The sequence below is a fragment of the Lichenostomus cassidix genome, chromosome 1 (assembly GCF_008360975.1).
Source record: "Lichenostomus cassidix isolate B80296 chromosome 1, HeHo_3.0, whole genome shotgun sequence".
Taxonomy (NCBI): domain Eukaryota; kingdom Metazoa; phylum Chordata; class Aves; order Passeriformes; family Meliphagidae; genus Lichenostomus; species Lichenostomus cassidix.
Genome location: NC_139479.1, coordinates 5,398,630 through 5,423,702, shown reverse-complemented (window position 1 = coordinate 5,423,702; position 25,073 = coordinate 5,398,630). Strand labels below are relative to the sequence as shown.

Genomic DNA, 25,073 nt, shown 5'->3' with positions numbered 1-25,073 from the left:
ACTACATTACATTCTGTTTCTGACTTCAGGCAACAGCTTAGAAGAGCAGCGCTGTAGGTCTGTGTAATTTGTGCAATACTGGTAGGAAAAACAAGAGCAATAGTCTCTCTGGGAGGAATCTTCCTGGTTACTAAGGTACAAACCCCAGGAACAAGATTTAGAGTGATGGGGGCTTGTCAGCCAAGTCAGACAGAAATGCTTTTAAAGCTCTGCAGAGACTGAGGCTGTTGATCAAGATTTTATATTAGATTGGTTTACTCCAATTATTTCCACTTGTTTTCTTGTGTTTTGTTTAGCTGTGTATGCGTTTGCATGAGAGAGAGAGAAAGGAAAAAAAGGAAAATGCCAAGCGCATTTAGCTTCAGCTGCAGAGAAGGTCCAGCCTCTGATCTTATCTTCAGAGGGAGATGACACTCTACACTAAACCCATGCAGCAACTTCAAAAAGCAGATTGTTGATGACAGATTCTGCTTTATGAGACCAGATAGTCCAACCTCACAGGTTACTCCACATTATGAGGAGGTGTGTACATCTGCTCTGCCTACAAGTTTCAAGTACAGAGATATTTCCAGATAAGACCAGCTTATCTCTGCAAGTAAAGCAGTGAGCAGAGACTGCTGCATAGAGGGTGTCTGCAGACAGACAATCTTTTAGATTTTGACAGCTCCATTCAGCTATCCTACTTCTCCATGCTTTGCTTCATTTTGATGATGCACTCAGAGAGGCAAAGGAAACATATTTCAGTCACTTATCTACAAGCAGTTTGAGGTCATACAGACATAAGCAACAGAAAGGAAGAAGTCATAGAAATTAAAGGCCATAAAGCCACTTCAAGGCTGTCATCTGGCCCAGCCCTCCTTTGATGAGTCAGGACTAAATATTAACAGGTTATACCTAAACGAAGTTTGTGAAACTCCTAAAGGAAAAAGGTAGTGTTCAGATGGACCCCAGACTGCTCAGTTAAAACTCATTCCACTTTTCAATCATACAGTCTGTTCTGCCTCCACTGAAAACCACCTTAAATTTCCTTTTGCTGTAAAACTTTAAACCAAGCTCTGAGAAGCTAAAATGAATAGCTAAACTATTGTCAAATTTGTGCAACACATGACACGCAGGTAAGAAGCTTTTTCTGTTTAACTGTGTATCAGCTAAAGAGTTACATACAGAAAAGAAAAACTCAGGGAAACTGAGCAAGATATCTGTATTTCTTATTCCTTGTGCTTTAAGAAAAAAGAAAATCAGAGTCTGTGTGCAAGATCATTTTTATCTTGGTCCACACTGCTGAGAATAAAGTGCAGAATTCAGATTAATTCAACATAGAAATCACGTTATCACCATTAATTCATGACAGTCAAGTCAAGTAAGTAGGATATATGCAGCCACAAAAGTTACCTTAGCCTTGGTGGATTTCCTTGGGCTCCTCCAGACTATGGGAGACCCAGGAAGACTCTGTGGGATCTCCTCTGCAGCTCCTTGTCTCTCTCCACTGAACAATTCGCTCTCACAAAGCAAGTTCAAGGAGATGAGGCACTCCACACTGCACATGGGCTTTAAGAGCTGCCACAGTGGGCCTGTATCAATTAATTCAAATTAAATTTGGAGATGTCTTTAAGCCAACTGCCATAAGCCAACGTTCCCAGTTGTATGCTTCACTTTACTAAGAGCTAGCTGTAATGGATGAGTTAGCTCTGCAAAAATAAATGGAGCAACTATGCAGAGGATAAATGGTCATCAGACCTAAGTGAGGCATTTATCACAGAAGTACTGGTAAAGAACTTTTAAGACTACAAACTATTTAAAACTCAATTTCAGCCTAGGGTGGCATTTCCATTTTTTGCAACACCATGCTGCTGACTAAAACAGTGTTCCACTCTCATCTCTATATCTTCCTCTTCCATACTGCTGGTAGCAGACTCTACCCACCTGGCATTTGTATTCCCCTTCCTAAATGGCACAGTTGGTACATTGAACATCCTTTTGTTTATTCACCTGTTCATCCCTCTAACAAGTTCTCTGTTCATCTTTCTGTCTGATCAAGTTCGTTTTGAACTCTGATCATGTCCTGCAGAACATCTTGCCAGTCCACCAACTAAAGTGTCAAATTTTAAAAGCATCTCTTCCATCAGTCAAATTGTTTGTAAAAAAAGGGAGGTATTTTTACATCTTATTGTACATCAGAAGTACCATAAGATGTATTAGAAGCCTTCCAACTTGATAGCACTGACTTTGAGAATAATTTCTAGTCATTTGTGAAACCAGCTGACAGTGATTATCATTTGATGTCCCCTTGAGCAAAATAAAAAAAACATGGTCATATGGAGTGCAGGCCAGTTGTATTTTTCATGGAGTCTGGAGGCCATTCAGGGCAGGAATGTGAGGAATCCCCTGACTGAACTTGATTTGTGAATGTGTTTGAGTTTGCAAATCCTCATTTAAAAAATGGACCACATTCTGTCATCACTGGCTCAGGGAAGAGCTCTCTCATGGCAAGTGTGAGGAATGGCCAGAGCCAAATGTTTTGCACATTCACTTGAAGAGGAAACAGAGAAAAACTTCAGCTGCTTATTTGAAATTTTAAAAGCCCTGCACAGTCACAGGAATAAGATTTCAGTTTACCTGTCAATCACTGTAAATGTATGTTAATGACAAACCACATATGTAGCATCAGTGCAGAGCCTTCACTGCCCCATTCCAGTCAAGAACATTTCATCCAGGTGACCTTGTCAGGGAGATTAATCACACTGCAGGCTTCTCCCTCCTCACCTTCAGTGTATACAGCCAAGTGGGAGGCCAAAACCCCAGATAAGTATATGAAAAGTGTGAATGTTTGTTAAACCTTTTTTAAGCTTCACTTTTATTCAAGGGCAAATTACAGCACAGCAAATCTCTGAAATACTTCCTCATTTTGTTCAGCCTGAGCTTGTCAATAAAAGGTTTCTGAAAACCTGCAGCTCCTGATGAATACCAGCAAGATTTTCAAGTTTCCTATCAGATATGTATTAATTTGATTCAGTCCAAGCTTGGGGAAAAGTCCCTAGACAGAAGAGGAAGAGATGTAGCAGTCCCACACTGGTTTTCCCACTGGCATGTCCCACACTCTGGGCTAACCCAGGTTCTTGCTGGTCCCATTGGAATAATGCTCCTTGTCATCCATCATGTGGGGTGGACAACCAAAGCTTCCCACAGCCATCAAAACTGGGAATATTTCTCACTTGCTTTCCAAAGTATTTCTTCTGCACACCCTTCTGTACCTCCTGCCTTCCTTGCTCCTTCCCTCCACAACCTGTACATAGGGACACCCTTCCTTTATAATCTCTCTTCTCCCTATAGTCACATCTTTTTACATTATGTTTGTGGGGTTTTTAACCAAAGATTTCCACAAAAGATAGAATGACAGACAAACCCTAACTATCTTTCCAAGAGCAAATTGCTCTTGTAATTAAGAGAGATACCTACTACAGCAAGTATTCCTCTGATTTATCACCCCACTCCCTCATTCCTATTGCTCACTCCTACCACTGAGGCTGTATTCCCCTTCCTAGTAATTCCCACAAAGGCAGTAATTCCCACAAACACAGAGCTTGACCTTTATATTTCCCAATAAAGGATGTAGAAAGCTTTGGTGCAGTTTCATCAGATTTTCTTCAAATAGATTATCCTATCCCTACAGACACAACACAAGAACCCAAACCACAATGAAAGAGTTTGCTGCTGGAGGTGGATTGCCACTTAATAATGGGTGCATGCACACAGATAACTGAGCTAAAGCTGAGATTGTTTGGTTAACCATTAATTTTTAGAGTTGCTGGAATGCAGTTTCAAAATCATGAAGAATCACAACACTGATTTGAAAAAGAATCAGAACAAAAGTCTTGCTGTCACCATGGATACAACAGATGGGGACTCAGCATTTAAGCAAAAAACCTGGAACTTCATACTTATACTGTTGGGCAAAGCAGATAATTTAATATTATTATTTAGAATATGTCCTACTTATAAATAAAATCATAATCAACATACAAGGCAAATCTGGTTTTTATTGGAGTACAAGCATTCATCATTAGTTACTTCATTTTTTTGCTTGTGTCCTTGCCTGTGACATCAGCACAAAGCAGCACAACAGCACTGTGAGGTAAGTTCACAGTGATGTTTCAAATGCAAGGTAACCATGTGATCTTTTAAATCTTTTTAGAGTAACTATAACTTTCCTGTAGTCCCATCAAGCCTAAATCAACCAAATCAACTCTCTGATTTAACACAAATGTTATTCATTGACTTCATTATAACCCAGATTATAAAAATATTCAGACATTTTACTCAAAGATATTTTGGTGAGCTTTAGGTATTTGAATGGCTTTATTAGTGTGGATCCCTGATTTTGGTTTACTTTCAGTGATGGATCAAAACCAGTGGAATGCTGATGGGTATTTGGTCTTGTTCCAGCCTCAGCACTCCTCATAACTCTGTTATCATTTTTCCTTCACTGACACCTTCAGAGCCTCGTGGAAGATCTCAGCTGCAAAAGCCAGTGCAGCTACAGACACACAGTGCTCATTGCAGAGAGCAGGCACAGCTGAAGGGGGCAGGAATGATTTTCTCTGATGCCTTCATGGAAACTTTTTTTAAAATAGCATAAAATGCCCCACCACATCAGACTGAACTAAATATTCATTCAGCCCAGACTTCTGGCTTGGACAGTGACCACTCTCCCAGAGAAAGGTGTAAGGACAAGGTAAAGATGGCATGGATTTAATTCAACACACTTGCCCAGTTTCCAGTGATTTCTTACACTAAAAGAAGTTTTTGCTGATACTTCTTGACAAGATCTTCCTCTCTGATGTTTTTAAGTGCCTTCTGAGCACTGAATTAACGTTGTGCCCTGTGACAGGGAATGTCACACTTCATCATGACATGGAATTCAAATCCTTATGAAAATACTAGGCTTAAATGAAGCTTCTACTTTCCTCAGGTTGACAGCCCTCTCAATTCCAACATTATTTTTCATAACCAGATGTAAATAAGAACATTTAGTAATTACACATCACAAACATACAGACTTCACAGAGTAACAGGCTGGTTTGACTTGGTTGGGTTTTCAAGATCATCCAGCCCAACCCCCTTCCAATCCTCTTTCAAATGACTTTCCATTTAGACACCTGAAACCAAGAGCTAGGTCCATCTACCCAGATGTGTTCAGACAATTAAAAGCAATTCTAGCCCAGAAGCCATGGTTGCTACATTTTTTTCAGCACAGTATTACAGATAAAAAATCCGTTTTTGCCTCCTTTTCTCCCCAGAAAATTTCACCTGGGACCCAAAAATAGTCTTCCGGATAACAGAAATTGGTACATTGCCACAAAATGTTTCCACTTCAGCAAGCTAGCATTTCTGGCAAAAAACAACCTCAAACCTATTTAGTGAGGAATTTCAAAGAAGCTGTAATGAATTACTTAACTAGGCTCCCCAGGCCTTGCTCGTGGTTCAGTATATGTGCTGATCTCTGCCTGATGGCATTTGGCTTCGTTTTTGTATCCCTGAAAAATAAACAGAAGGTTTGCCAGTGAGGCTTTGGTGAGAACAGATTGAAGCTATAAAGAAATCAAGACAATTTCCTTCTGGAAACCGGTAGCTTTCTGTTAATAGAGGAATCCAGAGGAAGGGAAAGCAGCATGACCTGTGGAAAGATTTCATTATCTCAAAACATCCAGCCTTTTGAAAAGGAGGACGTGTAATTAAAATGCAGAGACTGAAAAAAATATATCTCTGAGTGTGCATAATAGCAGCCCTGGAAGCAGCTTCTGTGGGCCAGGAGAGGAAGGCAGGGAAATGGCAATGGCACTGAGCCACAAAAGTCCTCTCAGAGGTGGAAAGTGAAGGTTGAGCTGTTCACTCTGCCTGGTGTCTAGTAGAGTCAATGTCCAGCACTAGCACTTTCTAGGGAGAATCTGATGAGGAAACGAGCAAAGAAGGATATTTTCTAAAGTCCTCTGCATGGAGGAGGACTTCTCTTTCATTTTTTCAATGAAATAAGAAAGCAAGAAAACCTGCAGCTGCTGAATGTTGGATGTATCAAATCCAGGACCGATGGTACAGCTTTTTGCAACTCTTTTCTAGCCTCATTTTACACTAAAAATACATTATGCCATTTCCTAAAAGGTTTCATGAATTCTTCTAGTGCACCAGGAAGCGAATAATTCTCTTTATCCTGACCAAAAAAAAGTCTCAGTTCCTCATTAACCTTTTCACAGGATGTGATCTCCCGTAGTTCTGCAGAAGAGATGTTGCCTAGCTGGGGTGTTCTTGTTTCCTGTTATTTCATAGCCCTACAGGGAAATAACTGGTGGTTTCGAAGAAAAAGAAAGGAAGTAAAAATGGCAAGGGAACAACAGAAGCACCTCTATTATTTTTCTACACTGGGTTATCTCTAGATTGCTGTGCCATCGCCTCAAGTTTAAAGAAACCCAAGGGGAAATCAAGCAATCCACACACAGTCCAAAATGCTCCATGAGATTGTATCTGAATCAGATGGTATTTAAAGCCCATTATAGACAGAGTTCTATGATTCTATGATCCCACATGCACAAGCATCCATAGCATTTTTGCAGCAATGTCAGAGGGACCATGAGCCCACAAATGTGCTCAGAGCAGGAGAGCAGCAGGGTGACCTCAGTCCAGCATCACAGAGCTCCAGGCAGGGCCAGCTGGGAGTTCCAGAGGGAAATCCTTTCTCCTCACAGATCCTTCACCATCTCAACACTTCAGGACCCATGAGAGTCCAGGCCTGTCAAGTCCTCCCATTCAGCCCAGGGACAGCTCATAAACCAGGTAGATGCTGTGGTTCAGCTACTTCTTGCATTCCCGTCAGTCTTCCTCTTCCACAAATGTGCCTCCACCACTTGAGATACTGAGATCTCCTTATTCAGCAGCAATGGGGTCTCAGCTCATCTTCAGGACCTCTCTTGCCCTCCCAGGGATATCTTACTGTCAGTCTACCACACCTCTGAGTCCCATGAGACATAACCACTCCCAGGACCTTGGGCAGAGGTGGCCTCCCCATGGCAGTACCGACCTCATCCTCAGCTATTCACTCACCCCCCTCAGCTCACAGTCACTTGGCTTCTTCCCTCCAGCATCCAAAGTGGTTTCCTAGCCAGTTTGGGAATTATTTGTAGGAAGAAATCACTCATGATTGACACACAAGCAGAGTCTGGACTGTGTGTTGTTTCCCAAGCCAATTGCTGGCTGTAAAGAGCCGTCTGAAGAGAGGGAGGTAACAGAGGCCAGGCAGCCCAAATCTCATCTGAGCTGCACAACCAGACAATTAGCCAGTGTGTCACACATCTTTAATCTGCACACAAAGGTATTTTACCTAATAACTTCCTGCGTGAAGCAAATGGACCAAATAATTAAAGCATCATGAGCAATCTTACCATCAATGCAATTTTTCCAGATTTTTTTCACACGCTCATCAAATATTTGTAAAAGGTATTCCAGCAATCAAAAAATCCGACAAACTTCCAAAATGTGAGTGGACATGCTGTTTCTAAAAAGTGCTTTTCCACCTTCTTGCAGCCTTTGGAAACTAGTGTGCATGGAGGATGCTCAAAGGCACCCAGCAGAGCTGCCCCTTGCTCTGCAGCTCCCACCCAGGGCAGGCTGAGAGGACATGCAGCAACCTGAGCAAGGAGCTGGTGAGTAAATCAGCACAGAATCCAACCCAAATATTTCACACTGTATTTTTTATGGCTGTAGCTCATTCTTCCTCTCTAGCTCCACTATTCCAATCTTTTAGGGCAGGACTTTGTTTTATATAATAAATACATTTTTACCATGCACAGTCAGAGTACCAGTGGATAAATGTTTGATTTCCTCTCTAGCCAATGGGTATCTGCTGCCTAGGAAGTGATCAATGATATGATAGAGCTTAATCACGGTCTTATTGTATATTATGAGAATAGTCACATATCAAAGATGGGTTCTGAGGTTTCTAATTTGAGTTATTTGCTTGACTGTATATCCTTCTTGATCTTGAAAGGACTCCCCAAAAGCCTAAATCTTAGCAAGCAGTTCACTGTCTTGACATCTTATGGCATTGTGTGGTTTTTGTATAAATAAAAGCATAAAATCTTGGTGAAAGACCATAGATGTTGTCCCGTGAAAACACACAGAACAAATTCCAGAAACAATGACAATATTTTTGAAAATGGAACTCTTGAGGGTTTTGTTGACTAAACACACACATATAAAACTGAATATTTTTTAGTACGTTTTGAATACTTAAAATATATTTAAATTAAAAAAAAATAAAAATACGTAAGCAACGAAACACCTCATCCTTTGCACACACTTTTAATGAAACCAGTATCTCATCCTGGTTGTTTTCTTATGTTGTTTTTGAAAAATGGGAATAATTCTTGCTAACGGGCACAACTGAAAATTAACTGTTCAAGCTCAAATGTTTTCTAAGTGTGCCAAGAACAGACCATAAAATGAGGAAAAAAAGAAAGAGCACTAATTAGTTTATTTGTCTCCCAAAACTAAACTAACAAGTAAAAGCCTTTAAAGAACACCGGTCAGAAATACTGATATCAAAGGAAAAGACTGCTGATAATCCTGGATTCTTTTGCAATAATTTTTTCCATGTTTTATTGCACAATTTATAAAAGAGAATTGCAGCAATCGGAGCCCTTGCATTACTACGAGAGATTAAAAGATTTCCTTATCAGACAATTCAGAATTGTGATGATTCACACCTTCATTATTTCTTGAAACACTCCAGCTTCCTCCAGAAGGTACAGCAAAGGTTTTGCATGAATACATCCCTTAAACTAAACAGTGCTCCTGCCTTTTCCCACGGTGCTGGGAACAAGCTAGGGGTGAAAGAGTAACCCTTTTAAGCCAGTTAAACAACCGTCATTATTTTAAAATAAATGAAGAGGAGCCGAGTTATTTACGACTCTGCGCTCATGTTTTATGCATGCCTTACCTCGGAGACATTCGATAGCCCCCCACAACACTTGGTTGGCTCTAATCTTCAACAAGTGTTTGCCAAGGAGGTCACACTGGCCTATTCACACCGAAAAAGGTGAGATTTGGAGACAGGGTAAAGTAACAGGACAAATGGGGAGACACTGGGAAATTATTTTTGCTGCCAGGGTTTCCAAACAAGTACAAAACTTGGGTCAGGGAGAGTCTCTTCAGTTAAAAGTACATGCCAGTACTTCTCACTGCCAGGTTAAATCAAGGAAACACCCTGCCTTGCTGTACAGGGAGGAAAGCCAGAAGGAGAATGAGCTACTTGCTAGGAATTTCTTGAAATCAGAAAAGAGGAGCCATCACACTCTCAGAGAGTTTTGTGGGATGCCTCAGCCAATTATTAGCACAGATCAGACTGGCCTTGAGGGTCTGCAAAACTCAGACCCAGAAGGTAAGCACCCGAAACTTTGAGGAGGTGGTCCAGGGAAGACCTTTCTGCTTTGCAATCACTATCCTGGAGAACGAGAGACCTGAGCAGCTGTGCTTGAGATCCAGCTGCACCCAAAAGCCTTGTTCTTCACAACTTTTCCACAGAATCCTCATAGGAAATTGTATTTTGGTTCTCTAACAGGTAGATACCTGCTCCAGATGTGGCTTTTACCAGGAACATCAGTGCTGCCTTGGTAAAACCATTCAGCTCACAGAGGATGAGGAGGGGCTGTGTTACAAGTCCTGACTTGAGGACTGTGTGTTTGAACCCCACATTTCCCCCATAATTAACCTCAAATATGACCCCAAAGAAGTCGAGGAAGGAGCACTTCTTTCCTTTTGTGATCTCTCTGACTAAGCAATACTGAGAAGAATATAATTTGGGTCCTGGCAGTCACACAAGAGATGCCAAGCCTCATCTCAGGGATGAGATGCTTTCTTCTGCACACAGCCCTGCAGCAGGAAGGCTGAGAGGTCTCCCTATACCCTACAATACACACACATGCTCTGTTCAGGAGGTTGCAGCCCTGTTTTGAACAGAAAATGTACCCAACTGCACATGAATTGGTGTCCACTGGTACTTCTATTGTAATCTCATTGATTTGTGTGGCTTACAGAGGCTTGGAGCAAAGCAAAACAAAAACACACCTCTGTATCACCTTCTACCCTGAGAACCCACAAGAAAGGCCCTTCAGTGACTTTCCAAACTCCATTTAAAGTTTCTTTTTAACTGAGAGTTTCATGGGTGAGATATTTAATAGAATGTGACCCCCCCAGGTCATTTAGCTCTGTAGACAGTGTATTGTGCTTGAGTCTCTCATCCATTCATGTACTTGTATTACCTCATAAAGGTATTTTTTAGAAATAAAGCATGAATAGGGAGATTTTTTTTTTTAACCTTAGTGATTAGATGGAGATTAGAATTCAATTGAACAGTTTAGTTAAATATGGGTTTGTGTGTGTTGATATGGCTCCCCATTGTCACTGCAGGTATGAGAAGTTTGGCAGTTTCCCAGCTTGGCTCTCCAGTAGGAATTTGTAGCAATGCAAAAAGCAGTGTCCCACCTTTCAGTAAAATAAAATAAAATGAAAAAATAAAATAAAAATGAAATGAAATAAAATAAAATGAAATACTTCTCAGAAAATGGTTATTGAAATCTTGCCAGTTTTAAGAGAAAAATTTGCATGAAACTTGTTTGTTCCAAACCTTTACTTCTTTTTTTTTCCTTTTTTTCGCTTTTTTTTTTTTTACAGAAATGTCTGGGTTTACTTGATTATATATATATATAGTTGGGGTTTGTTCCCCCTTCAAGCTAGCTCTGAGGAAACAATATTAGAAGAAGAAATAATTAGGGAAGCCAACAGTCAGCTGCTTTCTCTGAAGAATATTGGGCAGATGACAAACCCACTACAACATTTGGCACACTATTTATGGGCAGGAAATTTTAATAGAGAAATGACACTCTGCAAATCATGCTGAAGTTGTATGAAAGTTTTTTTCCTACTAAAACTGAAGGATCATAATGACAGACAGACTGAAATGAACTTCTGTGCTTTCTCCTTGTCATGATGGTAACTCATAATTTTCTTAGTGTGAGATATCTCTTTTTCTGAGCAATGACAACATTTATAAATGGTACTCTAAATGAGACAGATCTTTGAAATAATCTGTTCCAGGTTAGCCTATCATTACCAATAAAATACCACTGATTTGCACAAAACATGTAATTTGAGGGAGATTTTTTTTCCCCCGCTTGTGTAACTCTTTTGCTCTTTTAACTCTCAAATCCACAAAAAATACTCTCAGAAATATTCCCAGCTGCTCGGGTCATGCTCAGCTGTGCTGATACCAGTTTACAGTGAACACATTTAGCACATTAAGTCTTGATTACATGGCAAAATTGGAGAGTCAAACAAACCTCTCCTCATGCATTAGGGAACTGCATAGCTACAGTAAGTCCTGAGGCACAACATGCATAAAGTGGAGGCAAAAAAACCCCAAAACTGCTGTCTCTGTGCCCCGTGAAGCACCCAACATGTGGTGCAGATGGATAGCAGGGTGCAGGATGGTGTCACCACAGCTGAAGCATGGCACTGTGACATCTCTCCCTGTCCTCTGTCCCCTCCCTGTGCCACAGCTCTGCTCTGCCCCTGCAAGTCTGACCTTGAGCTCATGAATCAGGAGCAGAAAAGACACCTCCATTTCATTAATTCCGCTCCAAACTCCCAAGGCATGTGATGAAGGAAATGCAGATGCACCTACAGAGCTCTGCGGCGCAGCAAAGCCACATTTCCCAAAGATAGGGATCTCAGCTGGTGTAGTGTTACAAACTCTGCACCAAGAGATCCTTCCTGCCAACATCCAAGTGATGGCAAGGCAGCACAATGATGCAGGTTCAGCTCTGTGTGCTGCCAGAAACCTGACTTCACACTCTTGTCTCCTCTATGACCTGACTAACCTAGCAAGTGACAGCCTTGTTATAAATATCCAAGAACCATGAGGTGGTCACTTTCCCACTGTCACAGCTAATTAACTTCTAGGAATAACTATGGGAACTATTTCATTTTGCCATCCCAAACGTGGGCCTGGAGTGGATCTGACTGAACTGGCTGAGAGAAAACACCCCTCTGTTAAACATCAGGGCAGGTATAAAATACTGTGGGTTTGTGCCATGTATTCAAGCCTCTGCAATTTGCTAGAAGCAGCACCAAGATTTACAACACAATTTTCAATCACATACACCACCATTTTCAATCACTTGCACATGGTGGTACTTGTGGACAGAGAAGATATCAAAGAGTTCATCTGTTTAAACCCCCCAAAAAGATTGCATACCTAAAAAAAACCAGTGTATATAAACTGTCATTTCAGTTTAGAAAAATCTAGGCATAACCTCATAATTAGGAACAGCTAAATTGCCTGCTCTTTAGTCAAAGGCACAAGGAGAAATTTATTTTGTTTAATAAACTGCTCTTAATGATTACTGTTTGTTTGCTTCCTAAATCTCAGAGTAATCATGTGCTGCAAGCACAAAATGCTGGTGAGGAGGTTTGTCTCCCAGGCTTAAATGACAAAAAAAAAATATAATCCTTTCAGTTTTCCAGTTTGAGGGAAGCTTTTCTCCACAGCCCCTCACCATTGACCTGTGAGCCTCCTGTCAGCTCGTGGTCAAAAAGAGGGACCTTGATTTATGGGGTGGAGAGCTGCCAAGAACATGAAACCAACACCTATATCTCGGGGACACCAGAAAGCTGTAAACTGGCTGGATATAGAGCAGCAATTGTTTTACAATAATTGTCCACCATACCTGCATCCTGTTCCTGTTCCAGGAGTTTACAATGGATCAATGTACCCAAAGTGTTTATACCCAGATGAACCTGTGGCAACACAGTTTAAAAGACCTTTTTTCCCCTCAGCTGGACTGGCCCAAAAAAAGGAGCTCCATAAGGAATTTGTTCTCCCTTCAAAGAGGGATTACAAAATAAGCAACTCTTTCCCACTCTGCCCACATGCTGGAGCACAGAAAGGACAGCACAGGTACGAGAGGCAGGAGGGAGGCCACACCATTCATGATTTTCCTTTTGCAGAAGCTTTTGGAGCTGCAGGATGGCTTTGCAGACAGCTTTCCAGGAACTGCCAGCTGGAATGGCGATGCAGAGAAGCCATGCTTTGCACAGAGACATATGTGCTCTCACACACATACACAAAGCCTCTGAACTCGCTGCAGGAAAGGTTTTACCCAAACAGCAGGATAAGCAAGGTGTTGAAATTACCTTAATGCCAAATGCAGGTGAAGATCAGCCCCTTCGATTTTACCACGGTAGCAAGGTGATCCCACTCACAGCTGGGACAAATGCTATTGCTTCCACTTCACTATCTGGTGGCAAAAGCTATTTTAAATTCATAGACAGAAAAAAATGACAGAGCTGAGAGGTTGAAGTTAGAGTGAGCCAAGAGTAGGAAGTGCTGCACATTGTATCCTAGAAACAGCTCTCGGTTCCTCGGTCCTTTTCAGTTATTCATTGTAGAAGGGAGGTTGGAAGAAGTGGTGCAGATAAAGTAGATATCAGCTGAGTTTTTGCCAAGAGGTCATTAATCCCTAAAATTTCAATCTTATTTTCATTAAAATTTAACAGCAGAGACATGCCCTGGACTACAGAAACACAGTTGAGTTTGAGCTTCAGGAATGTGTTTATGTATACATGGGTGGGAAAAAACAATAGCTGGATGGAACAGCCTGAGCCATTCCCTCACCTACAGTGCAAAAGGATGGAATTATATCCTGTGCTTTTTAGCTGTAGTTTACACCAAGAAAACACATGTGTGAAAAATGGAACACTTTATGACCTCAGGAAACAGATCCTTACCCCAATGAAGATGAGGATGATTTTCTCCAAACGAAACAAAAAAAAGGGGGTTTTTTCCTCATTACAAAAGAGAACCTCACCATGATTTAATGCTCCTATGAGAGAGTGCTTCGCCTTCAAGAGTCAAACAAAGCTGAGTGAGAATCCAGAAGATTTAAAAGTAAACCTTGGAATGATATGCAGATGCTGGTTAAGATGTAGACATGCCTGAAAAAAGATCCAGCCCCCTCCTTATAAATCTTCAACCTTCCAAAACATATATCAAGCTTAAAATGGAGCAAAAGTTCTGCATATCCTTAGTGAAATCTAAAGTGACAAGGAATTCACCTGCTTTCTCTCCCTTTTGGAACCAAGTCAAGACTGCTTTGGTGAGAGAGGTTAGCATGTTTTGCAAGTTTATGTCATACCCAGTGGGGAGACAGTGATTAAAAACGCATAATTCTTTTGGGGTTTAGCTTTATCCAAAGCCAAACCTTCAAACAGAGATTCCAGTATGTAGGAGGGGAGGAAAATCTAACTGGGGAAAAGGAGAAGAATGTAGCTTGCAAATTCAGAACTGTTCCATCAAAGATAACTAGATCATCTTTTTCATAGCAGGAATTAGAAGTGACAGATGGTCTTGCTGCTGAACCAAAGGTGTAGAAGTCCTGAGATTCAATCTGTATTTCTGGCTCTGAAACAGATTTCCTGTGCAAGATAGGGTAAAAAAGCAGCATTTCAGTAATGGCCAGCTCCTGCAGACTTCATCTAAAACAGCTAAACCCTGATTTTTAGAAGAGTGGTCTGCAAGCCCCAGTTTACTTTCAGTGGGAGGGACAATGTAAAGGCACTGTGGAAAAGACAGTTTCTTTCTCACAGATTGGATTAAAAAAAGCTGAAAATTTAAAAATGTAAAAGCACTGCCAAATCTTGAAAACTCTGACCATCAGTCTTTCTGAGTGGTGGGTTTACATCTGTGAAAGAGAGACATTTATCCCCTTTCAATATTCCTGTGCATCCACAGGAAAATGTGACCTCAGACAAGAGAAACAGAGCAGAGGTAACACCAATGATAATACCTGCAGGTAAGACACCTTTTACATTTTCAATTACATAAGCCTGCCTTCAATTAAATCTCATCAACTTTGTTCACATGAACTGAAATTGCCTATTATGGTGCTGAATTGCATTAAGCGTTGAATTTGAATTTTATTTCTGTATGCAGATATATTTTTAGTTGGCTTATGCTTTTCACTCATTTCTGAAAATGGCAAATTGACTTCACTTTTCCTCTAACATTAAAATAAATACCACCATAAAACTAGAACTCTCCAGCAACTCCGTGCTTTTGAGCAGAAATTAAGGTTTAGCAAAGATGTGGGTGAAAACAGTGCTGGTATTTGCAGCCCTGTGAAAATCTGCTCAGGTTGTGCTGTACAAGACTCCAAAGTCCCAAAATACTCCCAGTCACAGCTGCTGGGGCTGAGCAGGACATCCCTGCCCTGACATCTCCCAACAAGCTGAGGGTGCTGCAGCACTGAGCAGAGGAGGTGAAGCTGAAGGTGATTTCTGGTGCACTCTGGTTGCTCCCATCCTGGTGCTCCAGCAAGGGGGAGGAGGAGAACTCCAGCTGACATGGAAAAGGAGCTCGGGAGAGGATGAGGGAATGAGGGGCTGAGGGGGAGCAGCTCAAACTGCAGGGCTGAGAAATGGAAATATTCAATGAGAACAAAAGATCTACGCAGAGAAGGCAGCAAGTGGTGCAAGAAAAGGTGCAAAATGAGTCAGCTGAGGAAAGATGGCACTAGGAAGAAAGTAAAGGACTAAACTGAAATCTGTATTTCTCCATCATCGCCATGAATCACAAAAAAACCCCCATGGGCTTCTCCACTGAGTTCCCAAATAACCTCCTGGCTGATCAGCCTGTTACCCTAATTGGTAAAAATCTCTACTTGGCATCTAAATTCTAAAACTGTTAAGGGAACATGAAGGCGTAAATTTAGCTCCAGATGATGGATTGTGTTTTATCATTTTGCTGCATTTTAAAAAGTGAGCATTTTTTTTGGAAAAGATACAGTTGTGAAATCGAGTTCTGTAAGAATTTATTCTATGCTAGGATTAAAGGTTCTTGTGCAGATTTAATCTGACATCTCAAATGTGTATTTTGACATTGTCTTCATTCTTTAGGTATCTGAAAATTACATGATCTCACATTATCATTTATACTGAATATTTTTTTTCGAGGTCATATGTTTTTTCCATATTTTCTAGTGTGAAGACTTTGCACAAATGGCATATATAATTTCTAGGATTTACTTATTGAAAATGAGTTTCTGTTGTTAGATCCCTTCTCTTCCACTTTTAAAAAACTTCCATAAACCTTCATATGCTTACTTAATTCCAAGGAAAAATTAAAACCCAGAACAAAATTTCCTTTTTTTTTTTTTTCCGCAGCAATAAAAAAAAAATCTATTTTCTTTCTATCTGTGCAATTATTTGGAAACAATGCTCTTTGTAAGACAAGTCAAAAACTACAAGATAAATGAATGGAAAATAAAGGGAGTCTCCTGCCTCCTCAGGATACTTTGCCATATTGTCAGAGAGAAGCTGAGCATTTGCTGCCCTCAAGTGGTGTCCTATTTTTCCTTCCTACAGGCATTCACAATGATGCTTCACCCTTTTCATAGCTGAAGTTCAGAGCTGTGTTTTTAAATTTTTTGAAAGAAAATGGAAAGCTTGGAGCAAACAGAATTCAGCTTTGATTCAGAAAACATGGGGGTTTAAATATATATAATTTTTTTTTTGTCTTTAAAAATAGATATACCTTTGATAAGCCTGATTTTGGAAATGCTTCATCTCTGCTCTACTGCATTGTAGAAAATGTTGCTGGCATACCCAACCCCACAAAGTGTGGCCTCCAAAAGTCCTAAATATTGTTGATTATTCTTTTGTGGCTTTGAGTTTTGGGCTATGCAAAACAAACCAAGAAATACAGTCTGAGAAAAATGTTATTGCTTAAGAAGGCAATTGTAATGGGGAAAAATTGAGTTTGTCATATCTTTATAGACGATCACGTTGAATTACCGACGACAGGCTAGAAATGAGTCAGGGAAAATGGGATTCCTATCACACTTCAGAAGTGGATTATAACTGACTCAGGAGCTAATTCAGCTGCAGCTCAAAGACAGCTGGGTCAGATTCTAACTCAGCTGAAACGAGCAGGAAGAATTGTGAATTCACACTGCATTACAAGAGAAAATACACTCTTTCCAAATATACCCCAAACAGAAACCTTCTGTAACAACACACGTGCCTTCTTGCAATCTTCACCTACATTTCCAAACCAGCACCATTTCCTATTGACTGCAGAGCATTTAGGAGCTCCCTGGGCTGGAGTTTGTTTTATTCATGCTCTGAATCCAGGAGTATCTAGGAAGTGCAGAATTGCCCTATTCATCAGGCTATTAATGTGTGTCATCAGAGCATTCAGGGGCCATGTGTGCCAGGTCCCATGGTGGCATTTCAGACAGGCACAAAGCAAGCAGATGGTGCCTCAAGGATAATACACACTCTTGGTTACAAGAAAATGCAACAATCAGACATAATGCAAAGCTGGGGAATAGGACTGGGACAAAATGAGCGAGGAGAGCAAGTTCCACATGGTTCCCCACGTCTTTATCCAATAAAAAACATCTGCATATTAACATGAAATAACAGCTCTGGATGCATTTATGTTTTCCTCCCTCTCCATTTTTCTCCTAATGTCCCTGTCCCTCTGACATATGTTGCAATCCTATTGTGAAACCAGTAATTTTCTGAAATGTCTGAAAAATAGCAGGTGGGCATGACACAAAAAGGCTAAACACTCATCATTTGGGATAGATTCCAAAGGAGATGTATATTGAACATATTTTTAAAAATAAAATTAAAAAAAAAAAAGGAAGGAAAGGGAAAAAGAACGGTAAACAGAATTTTCTATTTACTTCTAAGATCATACATACCCTGAACTAGAAAAACTGCATCCTCTTGGACCTGGACAACCCTTTCTCATGCCCCTCAGTGCTGCTGGGAGCCTGGCTGGTGCCAGGGCAGTGCCAGGGAAGTGTCTGTGCAGTTCTGGGGAGCCAGCAGGAGCTGCAGAGCCTGACACAGGCAGCACAACACACTGAGCAAAACGTTTTGTTAGCGTGAGGCTGCTGCCAGTGCTGCAAGCTGAGAACCTCAGCTGCCCCCTCACCTGACTTACCCCTCCAAGCCCACATTTAACCCTGGTGTTTGGGCTGCTCTGCTTTTTATAGAGCTCCCTTTCATTTCAGTTTGTGAAACCACGCCATCTTTTGATGTCTTATTCCGCAATCTTATTCCGTAATCCAGGCAAAGAACACATCCAGTCTCAGAACATGCTTGTCTTCACAGCTGACAAAGTACAACATCACAGCAATTACACTTTGGGTTTGCCTGGCAATTTTAGCGACTGCTTCTCTTGCATTTCTCCAAAGGGGCAGTAATGAAACCTAGAGTTTGGGTTATAGCAGGTTATAGCTACAGAGATCTCCTCTCTTCCTGCACCCTGCCTGGATGCCATTTCCCAAAGACTTTGTTTGTCTGGGGGAAAGTGTAGTACAACAGAGGTGCAATAGAAAAGCACACCCTGTTATGTGATGGGAAAACTGGGGAATTTCAAGAAGCAACCAACTGGAAAGCTGAAGGGGTTAACAGAACGCCTAAAATTCAAGTCATCTTGTGAAAACATCCAAACATTTATTCTAAATAAAAACAAACACCTAGTCTAGACTTACAAATACAGAGTCTTTTAACTCCAATACTTTATGTTCCTGTGACAGATTTTTAAGATTATATAACTTGCCAAGTAACATAGTCCTTATCTTTGTCACACCACGCCTGGTTTTCTGTACTAGCAGATGTCATGCGAGTATCAAAACATATGTATCAGGAGAAGAACCTAAAATGCCATCAGTGGAAAGATTAGCATAGTTGAGTTCATGAGCTGGAAACAAGGCAATCTATCTCCAGAGCTGCTTTCTTGCAAAAAAGGCCTCAGAATTCACAGTGGGTAAGGACAGTGCCCATGGAGATGTCTGTATCACCCTAGTCTGCATCTGAACCCAAAAAATCTCCATTTAAAGAGAGGAGTAATCACAAAGTGGTTTGTTTTGCTTTAGTTACATGAAAGGTACTTGTAAGTGAAATACAGCATGTCTAATTGTAGACGAAGGAGAAAATATGGATTTCCTCCTGGTGTTATCAATGTTAAGCACTTATCATCCAGGACAAGAAACAGAATACAAGGAACACTTTTCTTCCAAATCCTTCAATTCCTAATTCAGGCATTGTCAGTGCTGTTACCCTGAAATTCTTCACACTGCACTGCATGACACTCACTGGTTTGTAGTCTTGGTCCTGATTTTGCCATGCCCCCCACCATTAATTAATTCCTGTGTTGTTTCAGCCCTTCTTCTGCTTTAGTGAGGAAAGAGCTACAGAAGACAGTAAGGAAGGACTCCACTCATCAGGAGCATCTAATTTTTCCTGCTATATTGTAAAACTGCAAAGCCCTAAATGGAACAGTTTGATGGAAGAGGCCAAGAAACCAGCTTGTGTGTGAGCTTAAACGGAGAGGAGCAGAACCTGCAACATCTCTGCAAATAATGCACCTGGCAAGGAGTGAATGTAGCTTCAGAGAATCTGACTCTTTGGTTATTCCCTAATAAATGTATGAGAAGCACAGCACCAATGGTCAGCCAGGCAGAACACACACCAGAGCAGAATTCATGACTGAACAGGCAAACAAAGCAGCATTTACTTTTCTGAGCCTATAAATCTGCTCAAGCACTGGAGAAAGAGTAACAATGATGAAGCCCATAAACAAACCTATTCACAGGGAGCAGGGCAGAGAGAAGAAAGGTGGAGCTTTCTCTGTCTTGTTGGGAAGAACTGACATTAGAAGACACACACTCTTGCCAGGAGTTAACACACAAAGCCAACCATGAACTGCCTTGACTCCTGTGACAGAATAGAGGCCTTGGAGTAGAAGTAAAGCAGCAAAATAAGAGCTGCATGCTCATCTTATTGACCCAAGACTCACATATCAACACATAACTTGGAGTTGTTAAAAGTTCCTTAATTAAAGGCACATTTGTGGCTTGCTCACTCCAGCCAACTGGAGAGGTTCTGGTTCGTAAAGCAGACAGGCAAGATCCAACCCAGGGAAAGGCATGCAGACAGCAAGAGGAGATAAACTTGCAGGAAAAAAAATAACAGTCTGAGGACAGAGACTTGCACAGAACAAGGTAAAAGACCAGAAGCTGTCTTGGAGTGGAGGTGGTGCAGTACAAAGCACCATCCACACAAGGCAATACAAAAAGCAAAGTGAAAAATACCCTGCCCATGAGAAACAGGGGAAGGGAGCCTAAATGACCTCCTTGGTCAGAAGAGGCAGAGCCAGGCCTAAAATAGGCAATCAAAAATCTCCATGCTGGAAAGAATAGGAAGATTTAAAAGCCCATAACTGGGACAGAGTCAAAGTCCATCTTCATCAAGTCAACATTGTGCCCAAATATTAAGCAAACAACAGGAAAGAAAAGTCCAGAGCACCACAAAAAGCAGAAAGGTGATTAAAGGTGTTCAGTTCTATTTTATTCCTTGTCTTCTACTAAATATAATTTTAAATCTTACTGTTTAATTATGGAACACAACAGTGATTCTGGATAAGACACTGAATCAGGAGTATTGTTTAATTTCTTATCTTTTCAATTGTCTTACAACATGACGTTGGCAAATTATTTTCTTCTCTGCACCACTATTTCATGTCCTAAATTTGGCTATTCTTGAATACTTAGATAAGAGAAATTTCCTGACAAGGAAAAACTCCTGAGAGTTTTTACAGTGCCTGGTATAATGAGACTTTGACCCTAACTTAGACCTCAAGGTGCTACTAAATTTGAGAATGGTCACTTACACATTTTACAATGCCTGAATAAATCCAGCACTGCAGATGGAGCCTCATACTGATGTAGAAAAAGTGGGTCATTTTACCAAAGATTATTTGTAAACCAGGCAGAACCACTCAGCTGATGTGACAGAACACCCCAACAGGAGGACTGTCAGGACTACATGCTGCAGGATTGGTTTCATGGTGTTTTGATACGAATTCAGCCCCTGAATCTGCACGTCTGCCTTGAGCTTTGCCAATGACTGCTGTTGTTTCAGGCTGTGGTGGTTTCCTCATGTCTTTCTGCATGAGCAAAACCCCAAAGTATGTTTTCAAACAGAGATCTAATCGCTATAAAGCAAAATGCGTCTAAAATCTAAGTTTATTTGTGTAAATCTTGGCCCAAATCTTTATATAGAGATATATATATATATATATATGTATGTATGTATATATACATATATATATGTGTGTGTGTGTGTGTGTGTGTGTGTGTGTGTGTGTGTGCATTCCTGGTAGTGCTAATTATTATTTTTCCCACAGAATTGCAGGAGATAAGGTGCCAAGTGTGAAAGAGAGGGGAAGGAAGCTGGGTTGAAAGCAGAGGGATCTGTGTGTCCCATCAGACAGCAGAGCTGGTGGCATTTCTTCTACAGCTTCACTCAGTTGCCTTGGTGGAGACCTCCCATATCAAGGTTTACAGCAGCACTTCAAAATACCACCATGGGAGACAGGAAGATGGTGAGGAAACAAGTATGCAAAAAAGGTAACTGGAAACCAGGTGAAAAAGGAATATAAAAACACAGCATTTCTGTGGTCTCCACTGTTTCTGTTTCCTTACCAATCTGTGACATTAAGTAAATGGATTTATAGCTCAATCTGTTCATTATGAAAAACAATAGACTAAATTCCTGGTCTTCAAAAAAAGCTACCATCACTGTAAATTAGGCTACTGGAAACTATCTCCCTTTTCCCTCACTTTGGAGCTCATTTGTCTCCGATAAACAGGTATTAATGTTTGATTATTGATCGATAACAAATGCTCTATTGTTTCACACCTTTCCTAGACCCCAGGGTGGGTGAAGGAAGAGGGGCAGGTGGTAGGGATTTTGGACCCCAGTAGGTCAGTGAAATCACTTCACAGGACAGAAAGGGTACTTCCAACTATGGACCAACAACAAGAGATGAAAAGGGCATTTCTGACACTGTGGATGCCATTTCAAATCACGGTTGCATTTATTAAAAAAAAAATCAATCACACAAAATTCTCAAGACCTCGAGGTCTGCCAAGGACTTATTCAGTGAGTGACTGCAACAAAGTTCATTCCCTTCCAGATGCTTCTGTTTGCTTTGTCTTACCCAGTTCATTTCTTTGGGGCAAGGAATATTTCCTTGTCTGTGTTTTCACAGAAATCAGAGCAAGGGCACCCCCTCATTGAGTGATATCCCTTGCTGATATTTTAATAACAATACCTAAAGAGCAAATGGGCTCAAATTCTTCCAACAAGCAAGGAAGTGAAATGCTGGGTTTGGTTAAGAGCACTTTGAATAAATGCAGAGCTCTGAACCTACAGGCAGCTCGACAGAACCAATTTAACCACTGGTAGCCCCTCAGGTGAGAAATGTAATCTGCTGCCATAAAGCAGTTGCAGCATTTCCTTACACACAAAACTCTGCTGCCTACAGCAATTCCTCACTAGTCTGCACAAAGCTCTGCTGACCTACAGATGCTGCTGAGCCTGGGGGCCAGGGAGGCAGGAAAATGGCACTGGAGCAGTTGCATGGAAGAAAAGCGAAAAGAAAAAAAATGGGAACTAACCGTTCAAGCAAATAATTTTAAAAATCATCAAAGCACAAAATTGTTGGGAAGTGCAACTTTTGGAGGGACCTGTCAGAGAATAAGCAGAGCGAGTTCTTTCTTTTTACAATTAAGAGAAAGAATAGCAACTACTTCAAAGGAGACACTTAAATAGAAATTCAATGCATCATGCATTTAGTTATTTTATGTGGTGGGCAAATTCACCTCTTTTATTACCAATGGAAAAGTGGTAGATTTTCAAAACTTAGTTATGAGTATTACATATTTTATCATTAGAGCATATTCATAAAATTTCCTTTATTTGTGCCTCAGAACTAATTCCTTGAAGTGTGTAACATATATTTGTTAAAAATGCTGGTCAACCAATGCCCACATATGCAATAAAGACAGGGGGAAAAGAGATATTACAGACCAATTGTCTATATAGAATTAGCTTTTCTAGTCTAGGTTTATCATCTCCTCATTTTCAATTTCCTTGTACAGATCCCACTAATTGCTCATCCCTAGACCCAAAGCAAATTCTGTACCCATTTCACTTATTTCCTCCACACGTTGATCCACTTCAATTTTTTTTTTTTTTCCACTTCTGACACTTTGCAAGACATTTTCATTTTTTCAGGTGATGTGAATTGTGCCATTCATTCTGCTGACCTTTACAAAAGTAATAGGAACCTTCGTTTTTTCAAGTCTCCCATTAACATTCAAAATGTCTGTGCCACGTTTCCTCTAGCCAGGTAAATGCAGCTGAGAAGATTAAATGGTCTACTTAATTTGCTGATTCCAGCAGAATCATTCAGCCTTACTTAAGGTACCCACATTTAAACCAAATTATTCATACAGTGACAGTGAAAACCAGAGGAAGTCCTAATTATTAGCTAAAGTGTTTGTGGTAATGTAAAAAGACTGTAGCTGGTGTCTCAAGGAATTTTAGTTTGTTGGGTCAGCCTTTTTGGGGGGTTAAAGCATTGTAACAAACCACAGCTAATAATTGCACTTTATTAGCTACTTCTGGTTTTCAGCTGCTGTAGGTTTTAGTTCTCAGCATCCTTCCTTGCCCCCACAGATTTGGGCTGACTGGGTTGGATAGTCCTGTCAGGAATTTACTTTTGGCTGTATTTTTGAAATAGCTGCTATATTCTTTCATTTTTGTTTGCTCTCAAGTCCTTTCCTGTTTCTTGAGTGGTTTTGAAATGCCCAGTTTTCTCAAAAGAGGGTACCTAAGTCTCCCTCACATCTAATGGGATGTGAAACCTGGAAAGAGAGAAATTGTTTCTATACGTCTTCCAGAATCTCTGAGAATATAAAATACTCCTCAATTTACGTAGCACTTTTCACAGGCATTAAAAAAGGCACATTTTACTGCAATATTAAATAAAATACTATTAAACAGAGAATCGACTTCACCCTCTCCTGAATTTATAAGAAGTAACTGCAGCTAACTGCTCTTTCTTGATATCACACCAATCAGTCTCTGGAGGATCAGAAAACCCTGTGGAGAATTTTTTTTCTTTCCTGGAATGCTTCAAGCAAAGCTTCCAGGAGAAGGAGACAGACCATAGTCTTAGGTGACTTTCAAATCTGACATCCACATCTCACACAGACAGACACCCAGGCTGGAAATTTGGCTGAAGTGACTCACTAAAGCCACATCAATAATCAAACAAAAATCCCTGGGTCAGTGCAAAAGGCCAGCTGGGGCTGTGTTTTGTACCTTATGCAGAGTCTGAGATGCTCTGATGGTTCAGATACTCATGAGGAGAGTGTGTTTCTGTCCTCACAGCCTTTTGAAGACACACAACAACTTCCTAATCCTGGCCCAAGTCAGCTCCCAGACAGAGGTGGCATATTTATAGGCTGGTGTTTGCTCAAGCTAATAGTGGTAAGTGCAGAGACCCAGCAGCAGCCCTACAGCCATGAAATCAAACCTATAGGCAGAAAAAATCTCATTAATATGAAATCCTACCAGGAGGATTATGAAGACATCTGCAGTAAGACAGCTGTCACAATATTTACTTTCCAAATGACAGGAAAAAAAAGTTTTAGACACTCTTAAATTGTAACATCTTAATTTGATAATAGCAATTTGTATTAAACATGATGATAGACGTTTGAGAACGGGATAATTTAGAAAGGATCAGGTTCCATCCAATATTACAATTTCAATAGAAATAAAATGTTATTTAACAAATCTAGTGTAAATTGAGTCAATTTCTCACTGATGCCACATACTGTGAGTTTTGAGCAGAAAAAAAAAATTAATAACTTCTTGGGGGGAAAAAGGGATTTTAGTAGATGCCTAAAGAGAGCTCATTTCTCCACCACAGCCAGTTCTGGTTTAGTTTGTGCAAAACACATCCATATATTTACAAAATAATACCGCTGTCGAATACAAATGCCTTAAAGAGAAGGTTGGGAGTGGGGGGGGAAGTCCTGGAAATAAAGTGCTCTAATTGAAATTGGTTTTGGCAGGAGACAGGCAGGAAGCTTAAC

The 25,073-nt window shown here is 40.6% G+C and overlaps 1 long non-coding RNA gene across 1 annotated transcript in view; it reads right to left on the bottom strand.

The window, feature by feature from the left end:
- LOC146444125 (uncharacterized) overlaps window positions 1-13,408 on the bottom strand; it is a 90,132-nt gene extending 76,724 nt beyond the window's left edge. The window contains exon 1 of the long non-coding RNA XR_014848704.1: window positions 13,240-13,408. This is a non-coding gene — a long non-coding RNA (uncharacterized LOC146444125). The remainder of the gene's footprint in view (window positions 1-13,239) is intronic.
- Window positions 13,409-25,073: the final 11,665 nt, after the last annotated feature.